Below are 6,744 nucleotides of genomic sequence, written 5' to 3'. Positions count from 1 at the left end.
GATCTGAAAAGTATGGTGTAGTCGGGCCCAAAGAGCTCTTTGATACCCTTGGGTGGCATAAGGTAAAATGCTTTTCCCTTTACATGTACAAATCGTTCATAAAAAGTGACTAAAGAATTTGTCGGCGCAGTAGAAATGAAATCACAAGTGTTTAGATATTTAGCATAGGTTCCTAGGGATCTGAAAAGTATACTGTAGTCGGGCCCAAAGAGCTCTTTGATACCCTTGGGTGGCATAAGGTAAAATGCTTTTCCCTTTGCATGTAGAAATCCTTCATAAGAAGTGACCAGGGAATCTGTCAGCGCAGTAGAAATGAACTACCAAGTGTTTCGATATTTAGTATAGGTCCCTAGGGATCTTAAAAGTATAGTTTAGTCGGGCCCAGAGAGCTCTTTGATACCCTTGGGTGGCATAAGGTAAAATGCTTTTCCCTTTGCATGTAGAAATCGTTCATAAGAAGTGACCAGGGAATTTGTCGGCGCAGTAGAAATGAAATACCAAGTGTTTAGATATTTAGTATAGGTCCCTAGGGATCTGAAAAGTATGGTGTAGTCGGGCCCAAAGGGATATTTGATACCCTTGGGTGGCATAAGGTAAAATGCTTTTCCAATTGAATGTAGAAATCGTTCATAAGAAGTGACCAGGGAATCTGTCAGCGCAGTAGAAATGAGCTACCAAGTGTTTTGATAGTTAGTATAGGTCCCTAGGGATCTGAAAAGTATAGTTTAGTCGGGCCCAAAGAGCTCTTTGATACCCTTGGGTGGCATAAGGTAAAATGCTTTTCCCTTTACATGTAGAAATCGTTCATAAAAAGTGACCAGGGAATCTGTCGACGCAGTAGAAATGAACTACCAAGTATTTCGATATTTAGTATAGGTCCCTAGGGATCTGAAAAATATGGTTTAGTCGGGCCCAAAGAACTCTTTGATACCCTTGGGTGGCATAAGGTAAAATGCTTTTCCCTTTGCATGTAAAAATCCTTCATAAGAAGTGCCCAGGGAATTTGTCGGCGCAGTAGAAATGAACTAACAAGTGTTTAGATATTTAGTATAGGTCCCTAGGGATCTGAAAAGTATGGTGCAGTCGGGCCCAAAGAGCTCTTTGATATCCTTGGGTGGCATAAGGTAAAATGCTTTTCCCTTTGCATGTAGAAACCCTTCATAAGAAGTGACCAGGGAATTCGTCGGCGCAGTAGAAATGAAATACCAAGTGTTTCGATATTTAGTATAGGTCCCTAGGGATCTGAAAAGTATAGTTTAGTCGGGCCCAAAGAGCTCTTTGATATCCTTGGGTGGCATAAGGTAAAATGCTTTTCCCTTTGCATGTAGAAATCGTTCATAAGAAGTGACCAGGGAATTTGTCGGCGCAGTAGAAATTAAATACCAAGTGTTTAGATATTTAGTATAGGTCCCTAGGGATCTGAAAAGTATGGTGTAGTCGGGCTCAAAGAGCTCTTTGATATCCTTGGGTGGCATAAGGTAAAATGCTTTTCCCTTTGCATGTAGAAATCCTTCATAAGAAGTGACCAGGGAATCTGTCGGCGCAGTAGAAATGAACTACCAAGTGTTTAGATATTTAGCATAGGTCCCTAGGGATCTGAAAAGTATGGTGTAGTCGGGCCCAAAGAGCTCTTTGATACCCTTGGGTGGCATAAGGTAAAATGCTTTTCCCTTTACAGGTAGAAATCGTGACCAGGGAATCTGTCGGCGCAGTAGAAATGAACTACCAAGTATTTCGATATTTAGTATAGGTCCCTAGGGATCTGAAAAATATGGTTTAGTCGGGCCCAAAGAACTCTTTGATACCCTTGGGTGGCATAAGGTAAAATGCTTTTCCCTTTGCATGTAGAAATCCTTCATAAGAAGTGCCCAGGGAATTTGTCGGCGCAGTAGAAATGAAATCAGAAGTGTTTAGATATTTAGCATAGGTTCCTAGGGATCTGAAAAGTATAGTGTAGTCGGGCCCAAAGAGCTCTTTGATACCCTTGGGTGGCATAAGGTAAAATGCTTTTCCCTTTGCATGTAGAAATCGTTCATAAGAAGTGACCAGGGAATTTGTCAGCGCAGTAGAAATGAACTACCAAGTATTTAGATATTTAGCATAGGTCCCTAGGGATCTGAAAAGTATGGTGTAGTCGGGCCCAAAGAGCTCTTTGATACCCTTGGGTGGCATAAGGTAAAATGCTTTTCCCTTTGCATGTAGAAATCCTTCATAAGAAGTGACCAGAGAATCTGTCGGCGCAGTAGAAATGAACTACCAAGTGTTTAGATATTTAGTACAGGTCCCCAGGGATCTGAAAAGTATAGTGTAGTCGGGCCCAAAGAGCTCTTTGATACCCTTGGGTGGCATAAGGTAAAATGCTTTTCCCTTTGCATGTAGAAATCGTTCATAAGAAGTGACCAGGGAATTTGTCGGCGCAGTAGAAATGAACTACCAAGTGTTTAGATATTTAGTATAGGTCCCTAGGGATCTGAAAAGTATGGTGTAGTCGGGCCCAAAGAGCTCTTTGATACCCTTGGGTGGCATGAGGTAAAATGTTTTTCCCTTTACATGTAGAAATCGTTCATAAAAAGTGACTATAGAATTTGTCTGCGCAGTAGAAATGAAATCACAAGTGTTTAGATATTTAGCATAGGTTCCTAGGGATCTGAAAAGTATAGTGTAGTCGGGCCCAAAGAGCTCTTTGATACCCTTGGGTGGCATAAGGTAAAATGCTTTTCCCTTTGCATGTAGAAATCGTTCATAAGAAGTGACCAGGGAATCTGTCAGCGCAGTAGAAATGAACTACGAAGTGTTTCGATATTTAGTATAGGTCCCTAGGGATCTGAAAAGTATAGTGTAGTCGGGCCCAAAGAGCTCTTTGATACCCTTGGGTGGCATAAGGTAAAATGCTTTTCCCTTTGCATGTAGAAATCGTTCATAAGAAGTGACCAGGGAATTTGTCGGCGCAGTAGAAATGAAATACCAAGTGTTTAGATATTTAGTATAGGTCCCTAGGGATCTGAAAAGTATAGTGTAGTCGGGCCCAAAGAGCTCTTTGATACCCTTGGGTGGCATAAGGTAAAATGCTTTTCCAATTGAATGTAGAAATCGTTCATAAGAAGTGTACAGGGAATTTGTCGGCGCAGTAGAAATGAACTACCAAGTGTTTAGATATTTAGTATAGGTCCCTAGGGATCTGAAAAGTATGTTATAGTCGGGCCCAAAGAGCTCTTTGATACCCTTGGGTGGCATAAGGTAAAATGCTTTTCCCTTTACATGTAGAAATCGTTCATAAGAAGTGACCAGGGAATCTGTCGGCGCAGTAGAAATGAAATACCAAGTGTTTAGATATTTAGTATAGGTCTCTAGGGATCTGAAAAGTATGGTGTAGTCGGGCCCAAAGAGCTCTTTGATACCCTTGGGTGGCATAAGGTAAAATGCTTTTCCAATTGAATGTAGAAATCGTTCATAAGAAGTGTACAGGGAATTTGTCGGCGCAGTAGAAATGAACTACCAAGTGTTTAGATATTTAGTATAGGTCCCTAGGGATCTGAAAAGTATGGTGTAGTCGGGCCCAAAGAGCTCTTTGATATCCTTGGGTGGCATAAGGTAAAATGCTTTTCCCTTTGCATCTAGAAATCCTTCATAAGAAGTGACCAGGGAATTTGTCGGCGCAGTAGAAATGAAATACCAAGTGTTTAGATATTTAGTATAGGTTCCTAGGGATCTGAAAAGTATAGTGTAGTCGGGCCCAAAGAGCTCTTTGATATCCTTGGGTGGCATAAGGTAAAATGCTTTTCCCTTTGCATGTAGAAATCGTTCATAAGAAGTGACCAGGGAATCTGTATGCGCAGTAGAAATGAACTACCAAGTGTTTAGATATTTAGTACAGGTCCCTAGGGATCTGAAAAGTATGGTTTAGTCGGGCCCAAAGAGCTCTTTGATACCCTTGGGTGGCATAAGGTAAAATGCTTTTCCCTTTGCATGTAGAAATCCTTCATAAGAAGTGCCCAGGGAATTTGTCGGCGCAGTAGAAATGAACTACCAAGTATTTAGATATTTAGTATAGGTCACTAGGGATCTGAAAAGTATAGTTTAGTCGGGCCCAAAGAGCTCTTTGATACCCTTGGGTGGCATAAGGTAAAATGCTTTTCCCTTTACATGTAGAAATCGTTCATAAGAAGTGACCAGGGAATCTGTCGGCGCAGTAGAAATGAACTACCAAGTATTTAGATATTTAGTATAGGTCACTAGGGATCTGAAAAGTATAGTTTAGTCGGGCCCAAAGAGCTCTTTGATACCCTTGGGTGGCATAAGGTAAAATGCTTTTCCCTTTGCATGTAGAAATCGTTCATAAGAAGTGACCAGGGAATTTGTCGGCGCAGTAGAAATGAACTACCAAGTATTTAGATATTTAGTATAGGTCCCTAGGGATCTGAAAAGTATGGTGTAGTCGGGCCCAAAGAGCTCTTTGATATCCTTGGGTGGCATAAGGTAAAATGCTTTTCCCTTTGCATCTAGAAATCCTTCATAAGAAGTGACCAGGGAATTTGTCGGCGCAGTAGAAATGAAATACCAAGTGTTTAGATATTTAGTATAGGTCCCTAGGGATCTGAAAAGTATAGTGTAGTCGGGCCCAAAGAGCTCTTTGATATCCTTGGGTGGCATAAGGTAAAATGCTTTTCCCTTTGCATGTAGAAATCGTTCATAAGAAGTGACCAGGGAATTTGTCGGCGCAGTAGAAATGAAATACCAAGTGTTTAGATATTTAGTATAGGTCCCTAGGGATTTGAAAAGTATGGTGTAGTCGGGCCTAAAGAGCTCTTTGATATCCTTGGGTGGCATAAGGTAAAATGCTTTTCCCTTTGCATGTAGAAATCGTTCATAAGAAGTGACCAGGGAATCTGTATGCGCAGTAGAAATGAACTACCAAGTGTTTAGATATTTAGTATAGGTCCCTAGGGATCTGAAAAGTATGGTGTAGTCGGGCCCAAAGAGCTCTTTGATACCCTTGGGTGGCATAAGGTAAAATGCTTTTCCCTTTACATGTAGAAATCGTTCATAAGAAGTGACCAGGGAATCTGTCGGCGCAGTAGAAATGAACTACCAAGTGTTTCGATATTTAGTACAGGTCCCTAGGGATCTGAAAAGTATGGTTTAGTCGGGCCCAAAGAGCTCTTTGATACCCGTGGGTGGCATAAGGTAAAATGCTTTTCCCTTTGCATGTAGAAATCCTTCATAAGAAGTGCCCAGGGAATTTGTCGGCGCAGTAGAAATGAAATCAGAAGTATTTAGATATTTTGCATAGGTCCCTAGGGATCTGAAAAGTATGGTGTAGTCGGGCCCAAAGAGCTCTTTGATACCCTTGGGTGGCATAAGGTAAAATGCTTTTCCCTTTGCATGTAGAAATCGTTCATAAGAAGTGACCAGGGAATTTGTCGACGCAGTAGAAATGTAATAACAAGTGTTTAGATGTTTAGTATAGGTCCCTAGGGATCTGAAAAGTATGGTGTAGTCGGGCCCAAAGAGCTCTTTGATACCCTTGGGTGGCATAAGGTAAAATGCTTTTCCCTTTGCATGTAGAAATCGTTCATAAGAAGTGACCAGGGAATTTGTCGGCGCAGTAGAAATGAACTACCAAGTGTTTCGATATTTAGTATAGGTCCCTAGGGATCTGAAAAGTATGGTGTAGTCGGGCCCAAAGAGCTCTTTGATACCCTTGGGTGGCATAAGGTAAAATGCTTTTCCCTTTACATGTACAAATCGTTCATAAAAAGTGACCAGGGAATTTGTCGGCGCAGTAGAAATGAAATCACAAGTGTTTAGATATTTAGCATAGGTTCCTAGGGATCTGAAAAGTATACTGTAGTCGGGCCCAAAGAGCTCTTTGATACCGTTGGGTGGCATAAGGTAAAATGCTTTTCCCTTTGCATGTAGAAATCGTTCATAAGAAGTGACCAGGGAATCTGTCAGCGCAGTAGAAATGAACTACCAAGTGTTTCGATATTTAATATAGGTCCCTAGGGATCTGAAAAGTATAGTTTAGTCGGGCCCAAAGAGCTCTTTGATACCCTTGGGTGGCATAAGGTAAAATGCTTTTCCCTTTGCATGTAGAAATCGTTCATAAGAAGTGACCAGGGAATTTGTCGGCGCAGTAGAAATGAAATCAGAAGTGTTTAGATATTTAGCATAGGTTCCTAGGGATCTGAAAAGTATGGTGTAGTCGGGCCCAAAGAGCTCTTTGATATCCTTGGGTGGCATAAGGTAAAATGCTTTTCCCTTTGCATGTAGAAACCCTTCATAAGAAGTGACCAGGGAATTTGTCGGCGCAGTAGAAATGAAATATCAAGTATTTAGATATTTAGTATAGGTCCCTAGGGATCTGAAAAGTATGGTGTAGTCGGGCCCAAAGAGCTCTTTGATACCCTTGGGTGGCATAAGGTAAAATGCTTTTCCCTTTACATGTAGAAATCGTTCATAAGAAGTGACCAGGGAATTTGTCGGCGCAGTAGAAATGAACTAACAAGTGTTTAGATATTTAGTATAGGTCCCTAGGGATCTGAAAAGTATGGTGTAGTCGGGCCCAAAGAGCTCTTTGATATCCTTGGGTGGCAAAATGCTTTTCCCTTGTGCATGTAGAAACCCTTCCTAAGAAGTGACCAGGGAATTTGTCGGCGCAGTAGAAATGAAATACCAAGTGTTTCGATATTTAGTATAGGTCCCTAGGGATCTGAAAAGTATGGTGTAGTCGGGCCCAAAGAG

Source organism: Topomyia yanbarensis, chromosome 2 (assembly GCF_030247195.1).
Source record: "Topomyia yanbarensis strain Yona2022 chromosome 2, ASM3024719v1, whole genome shotgun sequence".
Taxonomy (NCBI): Eukaryota; Metazoa; Arthropoda; class Insecta; order Diptera; family Culicidae; genus Topomyia; species Topomyia yanbarensis.
The sequence above is the reverse complement of the archived record's forward strand: the minus strand, read 5'-3'. Positions refer to the sequence as shown.